The sequence below is a fragment of the Cucumis sativus genome, chromosome 1, assembly GCF_000004075.3.
Source record: "Cucumis sativus cultivar 9930 chromosome 1, Cucumber_9930_V3, whole genome shotgun sequence".
Classification (NCBI taxonomy): Eukaryota; Viridiplantae; Streptophyta; class Magnoliopsida; order Cucurbitales; family Cucurbitaceae; genus Cucumis; species Cucumis sativus.
Window position 1 is genome coordinate 28,376,735 of NC_026655.2, and position 23,692 is coordinate 28,400,426.

Here is a 23,692-nt window from a genome sequence, read left to right on the forward strand (position 1 = left end):
CAAATTTAAACTATTCTTTTTCAAGATTTTTTTTGTATATGATCGTTTAGATTGGACTACTGTTGTATAGAATCATTTAAATTTGGGAAATCAAACCTAAAACGATTGTTTATAAAAAAAATTGTACACGTAGTTTAATTTTGGCTAGTTAAATTTAAACGATTTTTTTTCAATATTATTTATACATAAGCATTTAGATTTCACTATTTTTGTACACGATCGTTTAGATTTGCCTATCCAAATTTAAACGATCATGTACAAAAATAGTCACATCTATACGATCGTGTGTATAAAGAATATTGAAAAAAAGTCAAATCTAAACAATTCTTTTTCAGGTTTGCTACGTTTAGATTTGATACACGATCAAAACAATTTTTCCAAAAGAGTCCTCGTGTACTATTGTTTAAATTTAGCTTCTTTTTTTTTGTACATGATTGTTTTTATTTTTCATATTTTAGAATTTAGTTAATAATTGAACGGAGTTTTATGCTTAAAATTAGAGGTAAAGTATTCACACAAAGAATATTGAGATAAAATATTCATCAAAGTATTTCCAAACTCTTTTATAATAGTTTGAAATTTTTAAAAGAAAAAGAAAAGCCTATAGATTTAATTTCTACCTCTATTTAACCTCAAAACTTTGAATTTGGTACCATTTGAAAACAAAAAAGAAGTAGAAAAGCTAAAGGATCCATTTTATTATTTTAAAATTACTTTAATGAAATAAAAATAAAATATTTCAAAATTTAAGAAATAATTAATTTATAATTTGACCAAATTTATTTTAGGAGCATGGGAATAAAAAAAATAAATAGTATTGGATATTGGAGTTCAAGTGTACTCTTGTCTAACTTCTTTGTACTACTCTTGACTATGAGTCAATCTATTTTCTATTCAAATTATTATTTCGTAACATCTAAATAAAATAAAATCATGAACTTGAAAAGACTGCTCATAATTAATCTCTATTCACGTGCCAAACATGATTTTCTCTTTTCTTTGTTCATTTCAAACTTTAATATTTATTTATGTATACATTCAACTTTATAATAAAGCTATTTTAAAATGAGAAAAATTGTCGAAAATAACAAAAGTTATTAAATATTTTTAGAAAAATTTATTTTGAATGGTATAAAAAAATAAAAACTATTTACAAAATATAACAAAATAAATTTAAAAAGACTGTTCTATTTGATAAATAGTTTCAATATTTTGTTATTTTTTATAGAGTGTAAATAGTTTGTTTGTTTAACTTTCTATTTTAACTCTAACATAACATGTGTTACGTGTTAAGTTTAATTTCTTTTAACACCTCTAATCCTATTAAATTCTAGTTAGTCCATTTTTTTTCTAAGTTATTGATTTTCTCTAAACATGTTTTTATTTCATTCCTTTCTTTGACGAGTGAACATTTGAGATTCTACAACGAGTTAGCGACCAACACAAATAATTTAGTATTAAGGTTTACTTATAAAACAGTAAAAACTTATGCGACAAAACAATCAAGGATAATATAGGTGTATGCAACGTTTAAAATTATAAAAAAAAATGAAGAAATTAAACGTAGGATTATGGAAAAAAATAAAAATTGGATGGACTCCCAAACCAATGATTATAAGAATTGATAATTGAAGAGTCAAACATTCTTTTATGAGTAAAAAAAACTAAAAAGGAGATAAAAACCAAAAAGAGGAAAAGGGGGTCATAAAAGAGGGGCAGAAGGGGTAGCTTTAGAAGAGTAAAAGAAGGGTAAAAATTAGTGGTTAAATTGATGTTTGATATGAAGAGATATGTCACTATCTTATGTACAAAAGTAGAAAATGGGGAATTGAAGAACTCTTAGTTGGCATACAACTAGCCTACTCCCCTACAAATTTTACTTACCATGTTTTCTTTCTAGATCCTCAATTTTTGTTTCTTTTCATATATGTTTACATATATATATATATTATTTCCATCACTAATTCTTTAAAATCATCAAGCTAAGTGTCCACACATGTATATGGTCTTACAATATTGTTCAAAGAAAATTTAGAGTTATTCATTCACAATCATTATAAAAACCATCAATGTTATGAGTAAATGTGACTTGGCCTAAAATCAATATGAATGAATAATATTAAGTTCTAAACTACACTTGGCTCTAGTGCTCAGATAAGTCAACAACTCATTGTTTATCTAATTCAGATTTTGTTCTAACTTGAGCAATATTAAGAAACAAATGTATTATGATAAACTTCAAGTCCATTTTCTTTTTATTGAATCTAGTAGTTTGAAGAGGGGTTTAATCATTTTGATTAGGGTTGGATAAGCACATTTCTCTTCTGTATAAGATTTTCAATTTTCTTTTTCTTCAAAAGTTTTAAAATCTCAACCATAGTATTAAACTTTCATTCATACATCCATATATCCATGTAAAAGAAATATCATAAACAACAAAAGATAAACATCAAAATGAAAATAATATAAATACAATAGGGATGTTTATTTATTTAAAAATAAAAAAAATTAATAGTTTTAATATTTTTTTAATTTTATGTTTTAATGTTTTGTCTAGACGTATCTATCATAATTGACATTTTATCGATACTTTTATCAAAACTTTAATAGAATTATGATTATGATATTTTTTTTCGATATTGTCATAAAATTATTGTTTCGATATTTTATCGAAATGAATATTTTGGACATTGTTGAAAGGATGATCAATAGATTTTAATTAAAATGATTGAAAAGATAATAATTTTCTATTTTTTTTGTTTCGGGTAGGATTGGTTCTTTACAACTCTAGATCACAGGCACGAAAAGAACCATCATTTCAGTGTTCAAAAGAAACAAGAGGCAACAATGATGTGTTGTTTTGTTTTTGTTGGGTTGAAACACTTAATCCTCTTTTTCATATTTACATATAAGTGTGTTTGTTAGTTAGATGGATTGGATTGGATTAAGTTGCCTTTTACCGAAACTAAGTTATTTGGATGGAAAATTTCTTTAATATACATAACCTTTGTTATAGTCATGAGTAAAAATAACACATTTTGTTAAAGTTAATAGTAAGTTTGGTTTGATTTTAATCTGGTATGAGTTACTTTTAGGTGAACTCTTAAATCAATCAATCTAAACAAAAAATGTTATTTATTTGAACCTAACCCAACCCAAACCGTAGGTTTTTGTTAGGATTGATCAACTTAGCCAAAAACTACTAGTGTTTCAAACTTAATGAGGCGTTTCTCGAGATTGTCTTGAAGTAATATTCATTATTTGAGAATGTCTTGAAGTAATATTCATTATTTGAGAATGAATTCTCAAACTGAAAGAGAACCTAGGTTTTAACAAGTTGAGTGAAGTTTCTCGAGAAATGTCTCATTAAGATATATAGTAAATTCATGTTGAGAGAGAGTCTCACACGTAGAGAGAACCAAAATTTCATTGAGAGAAAGTTTCACACTTGAAGAAGCCGAAGGGTATGTTTGGGGCTAAAAGTGGAGTGGGCTATAAGTAGTTTACTCCTTATATTTGGGGTAATGTTTAGTTTTAGTTAGAGATTAGGATTAGGATTTAAAATAGCCTACATGCTTTTACTACTTTTCAATCCTAATAAATATTGTTTCAAGGGTTACAAAGTTCAACGACCAACTTTTGGACACCCAACTCTCATTCTCCCTCCGCCACCAGGCCTCCGCCGAGTATGCCCGCCGAGTGCCGGGTTCCGTACCGAGAAGTGAAATGGTAGGATTCTTCTTCTATGCTGCCAACCAAACCTTCAATCGTCACCGATCAACCTTGAAAATATCTTTAGAATTTAGTTATAAGAAACGAAAGAAACTGTATTTACAAGTACCCTTTTTAAAATAGAAAATTTTAACACATTTTTTATGTTTTTATTTTAAGTTCTTATAAATAGTGTTTCAATAAAACTGAACTCATTCCAATTAGACTCTTGGATTAAATATAATAATATTTTTTAAAATATATTTTCTCATTTTCTAATGGTTTTTTTTTATAAATTATCGTTATTATTAGGTTATTTCTTAATAATGATCTATTTTCTCTCTTTTTTTTTAAAGGAAATTTCAACTAAGGATCATTTTAGGAATAATAATTAAGCATATAACAACATTTAAAAAAATTGCAAATATAGCAAAACTATCACTAATAGACTTATACCGCTGATAGAGTTCGTATAGTCTATCAGTAATAGACCAAAACTTTTACAACATGGTCTATCAGTGATAGATTTATATCATTGATAAAATTGGACAAATTTTGTTATATTTGTAAATATTTTAGAATGTTGCTATATATTTAATTATTTTGAACTTAATTGCTAAATTTGCAACTATCCTTTTTTTTAGGGGATAATGCTAGTCTCTCTTTATTTCTCTTTCTTTTTTCAATTTAACTAGTTCGAAGACCTAGAATGATCTTTTAAACTCAAAATTACAATGCTAGAGAAAACTTAACGACCAAATTACAATGCTAGAGAAAACTTAACGACCAAGTAAAAATTAAAATTTAAAAAATTTATGATTTTTTTATTTCTCAAATATAATTTAATAATTTTCTAATAATTTTAATAATATAAAATTTGATATAAAAAAATTATAATTTTTCACTAACCGAATACAAGATTAAAATACTATTAGTTTATTTCAATTTGAATTAGCATATTATGATATTAAAAAAAGAGTTGTTTTAAAAATAGAAAAATTGACAAACTATTTACACTCCAACAAAACTACTAAAAGAAAAAATTCATCACACTTGATTTTTATGAAGTATAAATATTTTGTCAATGTTCTATTTTTGACAACTTTCCAAAGAAATCCATTGTTTTTTTCAAATTACTTAAAGTGACAAAACTCAATAAAATTTTATTTCAAAATCTAGGAAAATCTAAGTATCATATGTATAGATAATATTAAATTTATTAAAGAACAACATAATTAACAAGATTTAATAAAGGGACATTTGCACGTGTGGCAAAATATAAAATGAAAATTAAGTTCATGACGTAAGATTTTAAATTTGAAAGATTTACCTAAATCTACTAGGAATTTTTACGAATGTACTAAATTATGATTTATTTCCTTGATTAGATTTTTGTAAATTTGTAGGACAATTATAACCCTATAATAATTATTAATTATATATAAATTTTAAATTTAAATCAAAATGATTTTCTTATTTAAATTATACTAAATTGATTAGGTAAATGATAACTTCTTTTTTTTTTCCGCCTAGTAATTGATGTATAAATTTAATAATAAAATTAATTTGAAATATTTGAAATCTTTTCTAATAAGGAAACAATTAATGATTAAACATAACATTATACCATTTTTGCATCACCCATTAAGATTTTGAGAAAAAAAGTTTGGTGCTGACCCGGTTTCTTCATAAATCAATTTATGTCATTTCTTCAATCAATTTTGTCGTTATCAATAACGTTCTTTACTTTGGTTCAAAATTTTGTTCGAAAGTTTTCTTCTTCACCTCCGAAATCTCAATAAACCCTAGAATGATTCACATTTGAAACGTTTGATTGTCTATTTAATCGAGTATCTAAAATATACCTAATATACCTAATGTTTCATATATTTTAAATATATACAATACTAACCTTGAACTTTCTACCGAAAAGTTTTGTATTTGTCAGTTGTTGAATGTCTTCTTCTTCACCTCCAAACTCTCTAAAAGTTTTCTGTAAAAACTGTAACCCACGTTGGAAGGAGTAAATGACCGTTTTCATAGAAGGAAAGCATTAAATGATTTTCCATTTCTTTCCAAAATCGTATCCCACAATTTTTTTCTTTTAGATATTTGTTATAAATCAATTAAATAATATAAATGTGTATTAAAGTAATTTGGGCTATACATTTGTGTAATATTGAGGTCCATCGAGGACATTTGTGAAATGAGATGCAAATTTAGCAATTAGATTCAAAATAATTAAGTATATAATAACATTTTAAATTTTCTGCAAATGGAGCAAAATTTGTCGAATTCTATCAATGATATACGTTTATCATCGATAGACCATGTTGCAAATATTGACCTATCACTGATAGACCATACGAAGTCTATCAATGATAATTTTGCTATATTTGCAATTTTTTAAAAATGTTGCTATATCCTTAATTATTATTGCTAAAATAGTCATCAATTGCAATTTTTCTTGTGAAATTTATTAGAAAATTAAGCTCTTCATGTAACATTATATAGCAATTTAGGCTATATGAGTTAAAGACCCTTTAGATTTTGCAAGAATGACAAATTATCACTTCCAGACCAATTGAAATTTTTAGATGACCAAAATGTCCTCATAGTTAAAAATGTGTAACTGCATTTGATTATCGTTTCATTGCTATCTGATTGTCATCTTATTATTACTAATTATCAATAATATCGATTACTATTTGATTGTTGTCTGATTGCTATCTAATGTACATTATTATCTCATCGTTAATGATACTAATTTACCATCTCATTATTATTTAATTTAATATGATATCATTTACTATTTAGTGACATTTTTTTATATATATAATTACTAAGTAGTTTATTGAATAATCATTTCACTATCTTCCATTTTTTTGTCAATTATTTAGTAGTTTATGATTACCTTTCATTTTTTTTTGTCAATTTGCTAAGGATTTTTCTATTACATTATGATTGTCACATGATTACCTTACTTTTTTGTTGTTAATTTCTATGCAGTTTCTGATTATTCTTCATTTTTGTAATCTACATAACATTGTTTTGATCATCTCATTACCACTATGAAAAATGACTATTAGAAGCTTAACCACAACGAAAAAATACTGAGATAGTATCACTTGATTACCTTCTAATTGTCATTTGATTACTTTTTTTTTCTTTCAATTTTAGTTAGCTTTCAAAAATAGACATTTGATTACCATCTGATTGTTACATTCTACTTTTTATTTATTTTTTCATTTTAGTTAGCCTTTTAAATAATAATTTAATTTGATTTCCATTTGATTGTCATCTAATTACCTTATGACTGTCACCTAATTATCTTATAATTGTCATCTAATTACCTTCTGATTATTACGAAATTTTCAAGTCCAACATAAAGTGGATTAAAGCTTCATTGAGGTGTAATATTGGATTAATTGGTTTGGATTGATATTGTTCCTTGAAGGTGCCAATTGAGGATACTGCTTGAATTCCTTAAGTTTTAAACGAGGTTGGTTGGAGTTTGATTCTTCACTATTTAGGTAAGTTGTAGAATTTACATTTGGGGTGAATTGAATGGATGAAATTAATTGTGGAAGTGTTTGATTTATCTATGTAATTATGTCTAGGTTGGCCAATTGGATTTTACTTTGACCCAGGAACTTAGGTAAAGTTAAGGTAAGAGATTTCTACTACTGGACTCTATACTTATTTATTTTAGTAGTAATGACATCGGTTTAGTATAAAGAGTTGGATTATTACATTGACTTTTTATTAGCTAAAAATGTATTAAGAAATGAACAATAGCCTTTCAAATAGATTTCCTTCACATATGTTGATGTTATGTAACGCCCTAAGTTTAGGAGGGAGAGATGAATGAATCTGTATTATATTTAAATGAGAGGGATTCCGAGTACATGAAATTGGGATATGAAAGTAATGTTCAGAAAGACTTAAAATAATTAAAAGTTAATATCTATACCAACAAGTATCAATAATTAAAAGTTAATAATTAAAAGACTTGAAATGACTCAGGTTGGTTTTTAGGGTTTTTTAGGGATAACTTTCACTCTAATAAGCCTTTAGGACAAAAAAGAATAATGTTGCTAGGTCGTAGGGGATGCAGGAAAATCTAGAAATTATGAAAATACTTTACAGGCTTCATGGGTTTTTTCTTTTTGTTACTCGAACCGTAAATATTTTTGGGTTTTGTTACATTTATGTAAATTAACCATATCTAATTGAGTAATTAATTAGTTGGAGAATTATTTAATAGTTTAGTTTAATTTAATTTAATTTGATGTAATTAAATTAATTAAATTAAAACTAGGGAATTTTTCAAAAACAGAACAAAGCACGAAAGTATTTACAATGTATAGAACAATTTTAAAAAAGGATAAAGCCCACTAGCCCACAATGTGAATTAAAATACATCCCGATTAATCAGTCACACATGCGTGAAAAAATGATTTTTTACCCAGTCTAAATGATCTCTTAGCAATGATCTCGTAGAAAATCTAAACAATCTCGTAGCAAGTCTAAATGATCTTGTACCCTTGTACCAAGTCTAAACCATCTTGTACGCTTGTATCAAGTCTAAACCATCTTGTACCATTCTACCTAGTCTAAACGATCTCAAAACAAGTCTAAACGAACTCGTAGCAAGTATAAACAATCTTGTACCCTTCTACCTAGCCTAAACGATCTTGTACCAAATCAAAATGGTCTTGTACTAAATCAAAACGATTTATTAATATAGTGGTCTATCTTTGTCTACCTGGGATAGACAACTGATCGTTTAGATATTAGTATACGATCGTTTAGATCTTGTACCAAGAAGGAAAAAAGAGAGAGAGATGTAGAAGAAGAAAGAAATTCTGGAAGAGAAAATGAAGAAATTGGTAAATATTTACAAAAATAACTATAATATTGTAAAATGAAGAAGAAGTAATAATATGAAGAGAAGATGAATAGATCGCAAAGAAGAAGAAGAAAAAAAGTGAAAAATGGTCAACATTATTCAAACGCAAACCTAAAATTTATGAACATATCTTGGGCTTTTTTATTTTGTTACACGGTCCGTAAATATTTTGGTGTTTTGTTGTATTTATAAAAATTAACCTTAAAATGATAGGTTTTGTAACATATATTAATTTAAATATGTTTTAAATGAAATATTAATAAATATGATTTAATTAATTAGATGAGTTATTTAATTAACTAATTTAACATTGTTTGATTTAGTTTAGTTGGACTATTTTAAATTAAAATAACTAAATAACCTCCTTACACGATAGTTATTTAGGGGAACATGTGGTGATCCTACCTATCCCTTCTTTCTCTTTATTTATATGCATATTCAACCTACACAAGAGGAGAGGCTGCATAACCTAATTTTCATACAATAAAGAAAACAAATCCTTCAAATTTCTTTTTTCTCTTAAAAAGGATTTTTTTCCTCCAAATTTAAGCCTCAATTACTCAAAAGATAGGGAGGTAGCCAAGTCGTGGTGTACGAAGATTGATGACACTTCTAAATTGGCGACTTATAGATTCATAGGCATCCACAAAAGTGAGTTTCGTCTATATTTACCATCTAAAATTTATTTTTGTTAAAAGCATGTCTAATACTATAGGTTCTCTTTATCTTTTCAATGTAGGAGTATTTCCAACTTTTTCCAACTAAATTGAGTTTTGTTACCGCGATCTTCTACTGCATTAGGACTTTCATCCAATTCATAACTACACAGTTTGGTCAAAATACCGTTTTACCCCAAAATTACATCTTGTTTCTTAATTTTCAACTAATCATGTAATGAATAATTGGTTTATATTTCAACCAATAAACGGAATCCTTCTCGGCTCAATGAGAGAGTGTGGGACCCTATATTCAAAACTTGGAGTAAGCAGTTAAAGAAACAGTCTCTCTAATATCTCTAGAAGTTGGTATAAGTGAATTTCGTTTTGCACCCTATGTTTTCAACTATGTACTTGATCTTATCCTTGAAATAGAAAGCTTGTTGAACCTGCGATGTTGAACTGCTCTCACATATGTAGATCTAAGGATAATTTTGAATAAATAGGAGTTCATAGTTAGTTTAAGATTAAAATCTAGTTACTTGTTATTATATTTGAAATAGTAAGTTTTAAATAGTAAATAAGGTTACAAAGTAAAAGCGACTTATTTAATATGATTCAGTTTTATAATCTCTTTGCATAGGACGTCCTTACTGACATGTCCCTACAAAGTGGGTTGATACAAACCAATGTATGGGCACAAATAAAACCTTGGAAATAAATTTTAAGTATGGGAAAATAATAAAACTTAAAAGGGAAAAGTACAATATTCTTGGCTAAAATATATCTGCACAAATAAAACCTTGGAAATAAACTTTATGTTTGGGATTTTTTTTCTTTTGTTAGTTTGTGAGGTTTGGTCATGGTAAAGTTGCAAAGAAAGTATTATGGTATCGACACAAACGAAATATATTATACTTTCTTACGTGAGATTAGATCATTTGATAAAGAAAGTCATTGTTGTACCATTATTGAGGTTTGGTCATGTTAGATGAAGAATTATTGATGTATAGAAGAGAGTATGTCAATGTAATGAAGTCTGACCTTCATGGTCCTTTAGAAGTAGTTTTTTTTTTATTTGACATTGATATAACTATATGATATAAAGAAGTTTATTTTCTACTTGAATAAAGGGTAATTATAATTGATAGTCATTTTAGGAATAATAATTAAGAATATAACAACATTTAAAAGAAATTGCAAATATAGCAAAATCTATCGCTAATAGACTCGTATGGTCTATCAGTGATAGACCAATATTTGCAACATAGTCTATCAGTGATAAACTTCTATTATTCATAGAATTTGACAAATTTTGCTGTATTTGTAAATTTTTTAAAATGTTGCTATATACTTAATTGTTTTGAATTTAATTGTTAAATTTGCAACTATCCCTTGAATAAATGTTATATGAACGTACATAATCGTATGATATAAAGAAATTTAATTTCTATTTGAAAAATGTTAGAAACATACGTAACAAATAATATCAAATGAACTAATGGAAAGAATGTTTATTTAATTTAAATTTAATATTAAATGTAAATTCGAGTAATTTCTACTTAATTTCTATTTTCATCTTTAATTGTTAATATGCCAATTAGTTAATTTGAAAGAAGTATATTATTAAGTTTCACTTTTTTTTCAACCACGATGAATTGACCTAGTGGTGAATACTTGGGATGTGTTTACTTACCATCAAAATGTCGTAAAATTAGGTGAATTATCTTCGTGAAATTAGTTTGTGTGCGCATAAACTAACGAGAACATTCATAAATATAAAAGAATAAGTTTTACTACTTTCTATTACTATTAAAATTTGAACTAAAATTTCACTTAGTAATAATTTTAAATTAATTAATAAACAACAACTTAAACTTAGTATATAATGAAAAATAAAGATTTCAAGTGTAAATCTTGAAATCAAGAAAGTAAAACACAACTCAAAGGCCACATTTCTAAACTGTAATGAAAGTTGGTGTAATTGTAATAGATCAATTTTATTGATAGATTAATTGTAACGAACTAGAATAAAAAAATATAGTTTGATTATTTTTAATTTTATTTACTTAAAATCATGAAAATTTATTGTTATGGTCTACTTTTACCTCTACCTCTAAGGGTCAAGCAGTAATGACAACAATAATAGTAGCAGTAAAAACGTCATATCTACAGTAACTGTTATCTTACATCTACGTCTAAGGGCCAAGCGATAACAATAACGATAAAGGTAGTAGTAAAATGTAAAATTGATAGTTTTCAGTTAAAACAATAACAATAATGACAACAGTAATAGTAACCATAATGGTAACAATGATGATAAAATTTAATTTTCATCAACACTTTAATATTTAAATAAATATATATATGGGATCTTTTTAAAAATATAACAAAGTAGCAAAATATTTACACACTGTAGAATAATTTAAAAAACGAAAAAAACTCATACGCCCACAATAGAAAATACAAAAAATGCCCCGTGATTAATTGACATCCAGCGCACGTAATATATTTGAAAAACAATCATTTAGATTTGACTAGCGATCGTTTAGATTTGGCTCTAAACCTAAATGATTTTTTTTAGATTTTGTTGGTAAACGATTGTTTAGATTTGATCATTTAAATTTGGATAGTCAAATCTCAATGATGTTTTTCATAATTTTTTGCAACATCATCATTTATATTTAATTGTTTAAATTTGGGTAGCCAAATCTCAACGATTTTCTTCTAGATTTTTTGGTACACGATCGTTTATATTTGAAAAACGATCATTTAGATCATTTAGATATGATCATTTAAATTTGGATAGTCAAATCTCAACAATTTTTTTCAAGATTTTTTTTAGCACGATCTTTTATATTTGGAACAAAATCATGTAGATTTGATCTTTCAAAATTTAAACGATCTTTTAAAGATTCTTTGTACACAATGATTTATATTTATCTATCCAATATCTCAACGATTTTTTTCACGATCTTTTATATTTGGAACAACCAAATAGCATTTTGAAAAAAAAACATTTAAAAAAAATAGATCATTTATATTTGGTACACGATTTTAAACCAAATAACAGTTTTAAAAAAAAATAAAAGAAAAACTGAAGAAGAGAAAAACATGACAAAAAGAAAAAAAAAATCGTAGAATAGGAAGAGAATAAAGACTATGAAAATAAATGACAAATGTGAAATATTTAAAAATAAATGACCAATTTGATAAGTTTTTCCATTTTGTTACACGAATGAAAAGTATTTTGGGGATTTGTATTATTGATGAAAATGAAGGTATATATATATTAATTGTCTATAATAACTATAATAATAAAGAAAGGTATGATGAGAAAGAAAAGGAAAGGAAAATGAATGAGTTTGCATGAGAAGAATAATAAAAGAAAGTAAGAGAGAGAGTGAGAAAGGGTTTAGGCATGAAATTGCATGCGGATGGATATAAACTTTTGGATCTTTGGTGAAGAGTAGCCTACGAGGGTTCCTGCAAACCCTGACCCAGGTCGCATGCTACACCTCTGACCTACTTATCCTCCATTACAGTACACTTGTCAAAACCACATTGGACATAACTCTACACTAGTAGGCCCCACACCGTGACCTTCTAAACCTATATCTCTTGTTTTCTTTTTTTTAAGTTCAATTGGTCAAAAGCTTTCTGCCCAACTTTTGCCTGCAAAATTTCCCTATTTCCTCTCACACAGTACACAATTCAGTCCTCTCTCTCTCACCCTTTTTCCCAACCAAAATTTCCCTATTTCCTTTCACATTACACAATTTAGTCTTCTCTTTCTGCCCTTTTTCCAATTCAAACAAAAAACCTCTTCCTCTTCTCTTCTTCACCCTTCTCTTCTCCCACCCACTATCTTCCCTTCTATGGGAACAATTAAGGGCTGCAACCATCCCTTTTGTTTTTGGAAATTGAACCATTTTCAACTGCCCATCTTTTTTCATTTTCTCTTTTCAATTTTATTCGTATTTCGCAGTTGTGTTTCTCTCAAAATGTAATCCACCGAGGAGCTTTCGGTGTATAAAGTTAGTTGTTATTATAGTCTGTGAGTTATAATCAACTATGTGCTGTTATAGTTTTTGTTTAAGGTGCATACTATTATAATCTAGTTTATAATTATTTGTGTTTGCGGTGATGATTATTTTAGTCTGTGTTATAATAGTCAATGGTACCAAGGAAAGAGTGATCAATTTGATTACATATGAATGTTACATTAGAGGTTGGATGCTTAGTTAGCCTTATTAGGTAAATAATTGACATTTAGCTAGGTTTAGGGTTTAGGGTTTCTCAACGTTTTTCAAATGTCATAAACAAGTATATTCTTGACGTTTTTTTTTTCAATTGTCATAAACAAGTACATTCTTGACGTTTTTTAAATGTTGTTAACATCGACATACTTCACCGTTTTTACATGTTGTGAACATTTGTATACTTGATGTTTATAAAATGTCAAAGTTTATTATTTTTTACATTTATTAACTATCATAAACTTCGACTTTCTTGAAGTGGGCTTCAATAACAATTTTAAAACCATCAAGAGTAATAATTATTGATTTGTTAAAAAACATCAAGAGAGTGTTTTTGTAGCGATGTTTCTCAATTTTTTTCTGTGTTCCACCAAAACAAACAAATACAGAAGGCATCCTATACAAATATGTAAAGAAAATATAAAATTACAACCAAAATCTCTAGGTGAAATCATATTAGAACTCGATCAAGATTTGAAACCCTATACTAATCTCGAGGCAAATATAAAACAACTTGACTAATATCTTTAAATAAGAACCGAGATAACATATGAAAAAAAAAATACCTAAAAGAAACAATTGCTATCCTAATCAGTATGCAAATGACAATCAAAACGTAATTCGTAAATATTCACCTTATTTTTCTTGATGACTTCGAAAGATATTAAATGTGGGAGGAAGGAAATGAGAGAAAACCCAAAACACTGTAAAAAGTTTATCGGGAGATGGTGGTGAAACTTATTGAGCAAAACATTTCATTTTTTAATATAATAATAATAATTTTAGTAACGTGGACATTTTCATCACAATCGAAAGATTAATCTCGGGACCTATGTTACTCCATTCACAAAAACTCAGGGCTCACGAAAGTACATTGTATCTCGGGGTGATTCTAGCTGAGATTTCTTGAGAAAAAAAAATGTAAATTTTTTTAAAGTTTACAAATTTAAACTGTGTCGTTTTCGTCATTTTTGTGAAGAAAATGAAAGAGTTCAATAAAAAGATTAGTTATGAACGGATACGTGACAGAAATTCCGAAAGCGATCTCTCATGGAATTGAAGCAATGCGTGGGAACTCCAGGGTGAGGGCGATGATGGATTATTTGTGTGTTTGGGCAGGGTGTGATTTCCCACAGAAAGAGAGCAGGGTGGCGCGAATGACTAAGCCATGGTCTAAACAAGTGGTCGGCACGAGGCGTGAGCAAGGCGGTAGGCGTCAACGGTGAGGTTTTGAATTTTGATTGAGGGAGGGTGTGCTGAAGTTTATTTCAGGATGAAACCATAAATTTATGAATACTTTTACAAGTGAAATTTTAATTGAAAAAAAAGAAGGTAAATAATTTGGAAAACTATAAATTAGTCTAATAACATAACACATCTTCTGATGGCAACACATATGGTGACAATTCCAATCTAAAATACGTAAAATAAAAACTCTGTCTTCCCCTTCTTCTTGATATTGTATATCTCTATTTTTAATTAATCTAATTTTAGGGTTTAGAATAAGAAAGGGCAGTAAGCAAATCCACCTTAACCTTTAACAATCTACTCAACAATTCCTTAACTTAACTCACACTTAATTGTGTCTAAACAACATTTATGACTATTATTCAAACTTTAGGGACTCAAAATCAACATTATCAATTTGATTTCACCCAAATAGACACTTACTTGAACCATCATACACCAAAAAATTATTTTGTTTCAGATTCTCTTACTGTAATCTCAAGCTGGATTTAAAATCATAAATTTATTAATGGATAATAATCGAGGGTTTTTTGTTTTTTGTTTTTATGTTTTTTAAATGGAACATTTTTTAAAATAGTAAAATAAATTTAAATATTTATAAGTTATAGCAAAATTTTGAATTTTATCAATGATTGACACTCATAAAAGAAACTGAACTGTCTATTAATATCTATTATTGATAGAATCTGAAAATTTTAATATTTTGTCAAATTGGTTATTTTTGACCCTTCTCTTTTTTAAATTCTATTTTTAAAAAATATTACTTAAGAAAACATATAGGGTTGGTAAGTCATTTAAAAATAAAAGCCTTCTATCTTTGTTCCTAATTTTAAAAAAAAAATGTAAAAGGATTGTTTGAAAACTTATTTTTCTTTATTTTTTGTCTTAAATAATTAATTATTGAACAAATGTATCTCATAACTAATTGGCTTTTTGGTTTTTTTTTTTTAAAAAAACTTGTTTTTATAATTAGAAAGAAAAATTGAAAATGAAATAAAAAAAACTTTCAAAATAGTTACATTTTATTTTTTAAAAAACAGAAAACAAAACCAAGTACCAAACATGTATAGTTTTTGTTTTTAATAAAAAAATATTAAAAACAGAAAAAAGAAACACAACAAAACAAAAATTGAAATGATTATCAAACGGGGTTTTTATGTAATGCCCCTAAACCCAAGATTCAAACCATGATTTGAAATTCGGATACCCGACATTCCTCTATATCCCCTATGACATGGAAGTTTCATTCTTATTGTTTTATAGACTTATTAGAGCGAAGTTGTCCCCACAAACCAATACAAATCCTTTCAGTATGCTTTACCCTCACTCACATGCATCCTAAGAATTTTCAGGAGATCACCCAACATAAAATTGCTCTAAGCTAAACACACTTAACTATGAAGTTCTTGTGATCAAGCCACACCAAAAAGGAAAGTGAACCTTATTGAAATAGATAGTAACTTTTAATTCTTTTAAGTCTTTCTTAACATTACTTTCATATTCTCATTTCATGTTCTCAGAATCTCTCTCATTCAGATGTGATATCGATTCATTCACGTCTCTCTCCTAAACTTATGGAATTACACTTAAATTATAAGTTTGCTTTCAATTTAGTTTGTAGATTTTAAAATGTTACAAGGTTAGTGTGGGAATTTTAGTTTTCTTTCAATTTGATCAAAATGTATTAAGATTTCCACTTTTAACATTGACTTACTAAAATTAATATTCACTTTAGTTTTTGGTAGCTACAGCAGGTAGCAATTTTAAGAATGATAACTAAGTGTACAACAACATTTAAAAAAAAATTCAACAATAGCAAAGTCTATCAACGATATACTTATATCGTTGATAAACTTTTATGGTTTATTAATAATAGACTAATATTGGCAATATAGTCTATCAGTGATAGACTACTATCATAGATAAACTAAGACAAACTTTGTTATATTTATAATTCTTTTATAAATATTTATATATGTGCAAATACTTTAAATCTAATTATTATAATTTCAGTATAATTGTCCATTGAGTTTTTTACAATAATATTTATTAATGAAAACCGTAGTTCATAAGTAATCAAATACTAAATTTGAGCATTTAGCATAAAAACATGAATGTTAAAAGTATAAATCCTAAAATCTAGGTTGAAACAAAATTCAAATCTAGAGGTTAAAGTTGTAACATTCTGAAATCTAAAAATTAAATTGAAGTTAAACTCGATGAGTAAGAACTAAACATATAATATTTTAAAATTTAAACCCGAGATATAAACTAAGATCTAAAATTGAAAAAGAAAAAGAGTTATTTTCCTTGCTTTGAAGAAGGAAATTGTTGTAGAAGCCACTTTTCAATTTATAAGATTTTCTTGGAGCAATGAGCAATAGTAGTGGGCTACTCTTACTATGGTGCTTGGGCTTTCAATAACAAACCTCATTACCCAAACAAAGATCTTGTTGGGCTTCTCCTGGCTCGCTCCCGTGATCTACATTTTCATATATAAACCAAATTTAATCATTTTCGATTTTGTTCTCACACTCACCCACCAAACTCTTTTCTAAAATACAGTGATTTAGTGATTCAAGAAACTATTCTAAAAAATGGGGTTGGATCAAAACTAACGATAAAAAGAGATAATTGTGAGAATGACAAAAAAATTGGATAACGAACTAAAAGATAGCAAATTTAAAAAATATTAAGATTTATAGTAAAATTGGGGTTGTAGACTTCTTTTTTTTTCTTAACCAATTATACTCATTTGTATACAAAATTTCTTTTCCTTAAAATAAAGTATATTTGTATAGGTAAAAACTGATACAGGATATCAAAGATTAACAGATACAGTGAATTTACAAAAATCATCAATTTTTTGGAAAATATTAAATAATTTTTTATTTTGGAAGCCAATGTTAAGAACGAAGGTGATTTTGACATACTACAGTGGTGGAACAGTGATCGACTTGAGGTTCTTAGTCATATGGCTAAGGATATTTTGGCTATTTCATTTTCTACTATAGCGTATGAGTCGACTTTTAGTGCCAAAGGACGTTTTGTTGATTCATCACATTGCTCATCGCTCCTAAAACAGTGGACGCTCTCATATGTACTCAAAATTGGCTAAATTTTGATCCAACAGATTTTTAAGTTCAACATGAATTGGAAGAGGCTTCAACATTTGAAGAAGGTATTATGCAAATTTTTTAATGATGTGTATTTTATAATTGTAATGTGTAATTTTACCGAATTTCATGAAGTTGTTTTTCTCCGCTTATTCTTGATTTTAATTATATAGGATTCTAGGCTTTTTCTTATTACTTGTCATCTAACAATTTTTTTTTTTAAAAAAATGAACAAAGCCGGTGATCCAAACTTCCACTCTATCAACAACATTTGAGACAAAAGGTATTAATCTTTCTTTTCTTTTTTTGATGATAATTTTAAATTCACATATTTGCATTACAAAAAATCACGTGAAAATTGCCGGTATTTCTTTATTACTACAAATGTAGTAAATGTTATCAGTGCATCAGTGAAACGTCGTGATATTTTTCAGTGTGTTTATTATATAGTGTCATGTGTCCTATATAAAATTTTTGAATCCACCACTGCTTGCACTATCCAGTATCATCTCCCTTTAAATGCACGAAGTTGGTCAGGGATGGAGAATTTCTCTGTCTCTATCCTTTTTGCAAATCCTACTTCTCCTTTTAATATACTACATGACAATTTGGAGTAGATAACCAAAGTACTATATGTGATTTTTTTAAAAAAGAACAAATATTATGAAAATGTTTAATAAAATTTATATAAAAAAAAGTCATTTGGTTGTTAATTCTTTGATGGATGAATATTACCAAGAATAACAGGTTATTTTATAATAAAAAAGTTGTTAAAACATACCAAAAAAAATTAGAAAAAAAGGAGATGATAACAATTTTTTTTTACATATCACAAATAACACAAATATGACAAGTAATTAGATATATGAAACAACTATCAGACAGCTATCAACTCTTAAATTTACTACTTTTGCAATTTATAAAATGTAGTGACATAGACCATATTATCATAAATGTTTTTGTTATTTTTGCAAACACCCTTATATTTATTGTTTAATATAATTTATTTGATGGCATGTTTTAATTAAAAGTTTGCCAATAACTTTTTTATGAGATATTTTTTAAAATAGCAAAATAAATTAAAATGTTTACATACTATTGCAAAATTCTGAATTCTATCAATGGTAGTCACTGATAGACTCCTATCACAAGTGACTATCAATGTCTATTATTGATATAATTGGAAAATTTTACTATATGTTGTAAATATTTCGTCACGTTTGTTATTTTTGACAATTTTTCTTTTTTATTATTAATTTTTCTTTTTTATTATTAATTTTTCTAGTAATGACACGTTTTTCATTTTTAAGAAAAATTGCAAAAACCACGCTTAAAATACAAATAACAGTTTAAATTACACCTTTAAAACTTTCAATTATAAAAGATGGACCTCTAAATTTTTACCAGTCTCCAAATTAAACCTTCGAAATTTCACTAATTACAAAATATGGATCCATAAATAATAAAATTGAACTCATAAACTTGTACCATTACTACAATTTATATCAGCACCCATAAGTTTGAAGGTCCAATTTGATCCAATTTTTTAATATTCATATAAGTGGAAGAGCTCCATTTTAATTTAAAAGTATAATTGCAAAAACATGTTATACTCTTTCTTAATTTAAACGTTTTTCTTTCTAATTAATTGAAAACTAAAACCACTCATTTTCTCTTCATATATTATTTCAAAATGAAGGTATTTAAGCTATTTTCTTTTTAAAATTGTAAATATTCATGCAATTAACTGATTGCTTCCTCTACATTCCAATGCTTTGTGGAAAAGGATTAAAATTTGTCAATCACATTTGTCTCATTGTTCTCACTCAAATTGCTAAATAATGGAGAGAGAGAGACTTCAAGATCTGATCCAAAAACTTCAATCCTTTTTTGCACTAAAAAATAAGATTGCTTGGAATCTCAACCTGATAAATAAATTAATTACACTAAAGAAGGAAAAAAAAATGCTAAACTTCTATTAGAATTAACATCCAACTTGTTAAAATTTAGAGTTAAACTCTGGAAGAGTTGAAGAATAAGGTGACAAATTAATACATTCGAATCTTCAACCTTTCTACATATTGTAGTACTAAAAACCAATATTAAAATATTATTATTCGTATAGGATATATATTACTATTAGAAAAGTGTATCTTTTTTGTTCTCATTTTTATTTAACTTTTTTAATTCAGCCCCAGTAAAAGTAAAATATTAAAACTTTTAAAATAAGTAGATTGAATTGTGTATAAATATAATAACTAGTTAATACAGCTAATTGAGTTTAAGAACGAGATCTAAATTTTCATACATATAAAGAAAAAGTAATTAATTACTATATATTTACAATTGTTAATTGAGAAGAGTAAGTAACGTTTTATCTGCTAAACTATGATTAAATTAGCGATGAAATTCCGAGATGAAGATCCACATGAACAACCCTTCTTCCATTTCATCAAATTTATTTCTGGGTTTGAGATAAAAGAGAGAAAGGATCTCTCATTGACCTAAAAGAAAAACAAAAACTAACATTACAAAGACATGAAATCTAGAGAGAGAGAATTAAAGTAAAAAAAGAAAAAAAAAAAGTTTCAAGACAGACGGAGAGTTGGGTGTTCAAGTAGACGGCGCCGTTTTTGGAAGCTGAGAGAAGTGACCGGCGCCGGAGCCTTCCTGACCTGCTGGATTCTTTGACCGCTGAAGAACGGTGGCAGCGGCGGCTGCGGCAGCAGCATTTGCAGTAGCTTGAGATGGCTGATGGGGTTGGCCGGAAACAGCACCGGCGACTCCGATAGAGAAGTCCAAGATCTGAGAGGGATCCTCGGCGGAGATGAAGTCCGGGGGGAGAACTTGAGAGAGCTGACGTTGGTGTCGCGGGCGGGGCATAGTTAGAGAGAGAGAGAGAGAGAGAGGGAATTTTAGAGGGAGAAAGTGAGAGAGCGAATGAGAATGGTTTGGATTTTGACGAATTTAAGAAGCAGCCACTCCATACGATCAAATCCGTTCACGCGCGCGCGTCACTTCACTCTCCATTTCCAATTTTCTTTCTTTCTTTTTTGTTTCCATTGTTTTTCAAATATCCAATGAAAACATGGTTGAATAGATGAGATATAAAATTAATTACTATCTCAAAACTAAATTCATGTTCCCATCTCTACTCCTAATTATTCAAATTCAAAGAATGTTTGTACAATTTTTTTTTATTATTTTATTGTTTACATTTTATTAACTTTTCTCTTTTCCAATTTTTTTTTCTAATTTTAAATAATTTATTTGGATTTTAAAAATATTGGGAGGTAGATAATTATTTTTGAGATCATAAAAAGTAAAGAAATTTGAGGTTTACCAAACAACTATGAACAAGAATAGATTCATTTTCAGGTTTAGGGTTTAGATGAAGACTCACATTAAATTTTTACATGTGAATGAGAGGGGTTGTTTTTGTTTGACCAAACTGCAGTTTAGTTTTTTCTTTCTTTCTTTTCTTCTTTATTTTTTAAGAACAAAACTGCATGTTAGTTGACTCCATGAAGGTCTTCTGGTAAATTAAAAATAGGAAAAAAGTGTATGGAGTTTACAAGTGGCTTATATTAGGACTATTAATTTGTTGGTTATTGAAAATCATTGGTGTTTTAGGTGTTTAAGGGTATTCATGTTTTCAAATCCATACTAAATCGATTGTCAAACAAATAGAATTAATCTGTTTGATTCAATTTTATACAATACTGAAACCAAATTATGGGGTTTAGTTGCACGTTACTTTTCAAAACTTAAATGAAATTGAACCAAACCAAATTAATTAAAGAGAGTGTTATGAGACAAACAAACTAAATAATACTTGGTAATCCTTCATTATATGTGTTTCTCAATATTACAATGTGTTATTGAGGTTGGTTGGCTTATTTTATTATAGATCTATTAATAAATATATGGATTAAATAGGTTTGAAGATTTGATTGATGTGCGTTTATTAATAATCATATGACTAATATTTATTAATAAAGACATTCGGTTGGTTGGGATTGTTTTCATATATTCAAGTTGGTTATTAATAAATGTTAACCATGTTTATTAACAAATTGATGGAGTTGGATGTTGTTTTGTTACGACGTTTTTTTACCTAAAAAATATTAGCTTGTAGGCATGCGATAGTGTTGTGGTTGAAGACAAAAGTGTGGCAAATGTGCAACAAAGTTATGTGTTGAAAGAAAAAGGATTCTCTCGAAAAACATTTGCAGTGATATATTTAGATTTGTGGAAGTTTTAGTGTGCTCCTTCAAGAACCTATGTGTTACAATACTGCATATCGAATATAAGAGATTAAGAAGCAATTCAAGATTGCTGAACGAAGACATTGCAACTGGTCATTGATTAAGAGGGAGTGATCCTATTAATGTTACGACAATTGTTTTCACACAATTCTTAGTTCTGATGTTCGTGAGTCAGTCCATGGTCAGCACATTGATTCAAGTTTAGAGTTCAACATATTGGTTCACGTGTAGAGTGTTGTACCCTATGTCATAACATTGTAATGGTCAATTACTACACGAGCAATATAATCCTCTTATCATGGGTCTAAGGTCCTCCAAATTTAGATGTTGTGTCATTGAACTACGTTACCAAAGTTTGATGTGTTCTCTATGATTTTATGTGCTTCCGTAGTTGTTCTTTTCAGTTATTAACTCCCGGTACAATAAACAATACAAGAATAACTATAATGAGCGTTTTCTCACAATACAATCAGTTGATTTCAGTTTCATAATTAAATAAAGATGTCTATTGTATTGTAGGATATAATTCCAACTTATCAGCCATACAAGACCATCGTGTTCGAGGGAGGTGATTAGGAGGAGTAAACGATGGGATGAACTTTACCATATAAGAAAAGTTGTCATAGTACAAACAATTTTAATCTCAAGTCATTCGTTCTCAAGAGAATATCCTAATCGATTAGGACTTTACTATCTTCGAAAAGGTGCCACACATTACAAGCACTTTCAAGTTTACTCTATGAAAAGGTGTCATAGTACAAGTAATTTCAAGTTCAAGTTTGTCCCCTTGGAGCTATGACATAATCAGTTAGGACACATCTTTCCAAGAATGCAGTGAAGTTTCTCCCTGTTCTTTATAATTCTAGGAGTCATTTGAACATAGGTTGCAAAGTTTCTCATCCAGCTAAACATGTTTGCAGTAATTTTTCTTCAAGTCAAAGTAAATCAACTTGGATATTTGAATAGCTCGATTGTGGTTTATGGGGTCCGTATGATTAACCATCTTATTGTGGTGCTCGTTATTTTCTACTTTAGTGGATTACTATTCTCCAGTTGAATGGGTTTATTTGTAGATTGATCAAAAATAAGTTTTTCATATGTTTATGTCCTTTATTGCTATGATTGATCCACAATTTGCTCAAAAGGTGGAAATTGTTCAGAGTGAGAGTGGAACTAACTTTAACTGCATGAAAAATTATTTTCCAAACCTCTTGTGTGGGTACACAGCAGCAACAAAATGGAAGGGTGGAATGCAAACTTAAATATATTTTGAATAATGTTGCTTCTGCTTTAAGATTTTAGGGAGAATTACCAGGGATAAATGTGTTTTAGCTGCTCATCTACTAAATTGGACACCATCCAATGTTATCTTCAACAAAACTCCATATATGAGATTCTTTTTCGTTATGCTCTTTCATTTAGTGACTAACAAACCATTGGATGCTTAGCTTTCAAACATAATCAACAAGCTAAAGGTGACAAGTTTGCTAGTTGAAGTCATAAACGTGTTTTTACGTGGGGT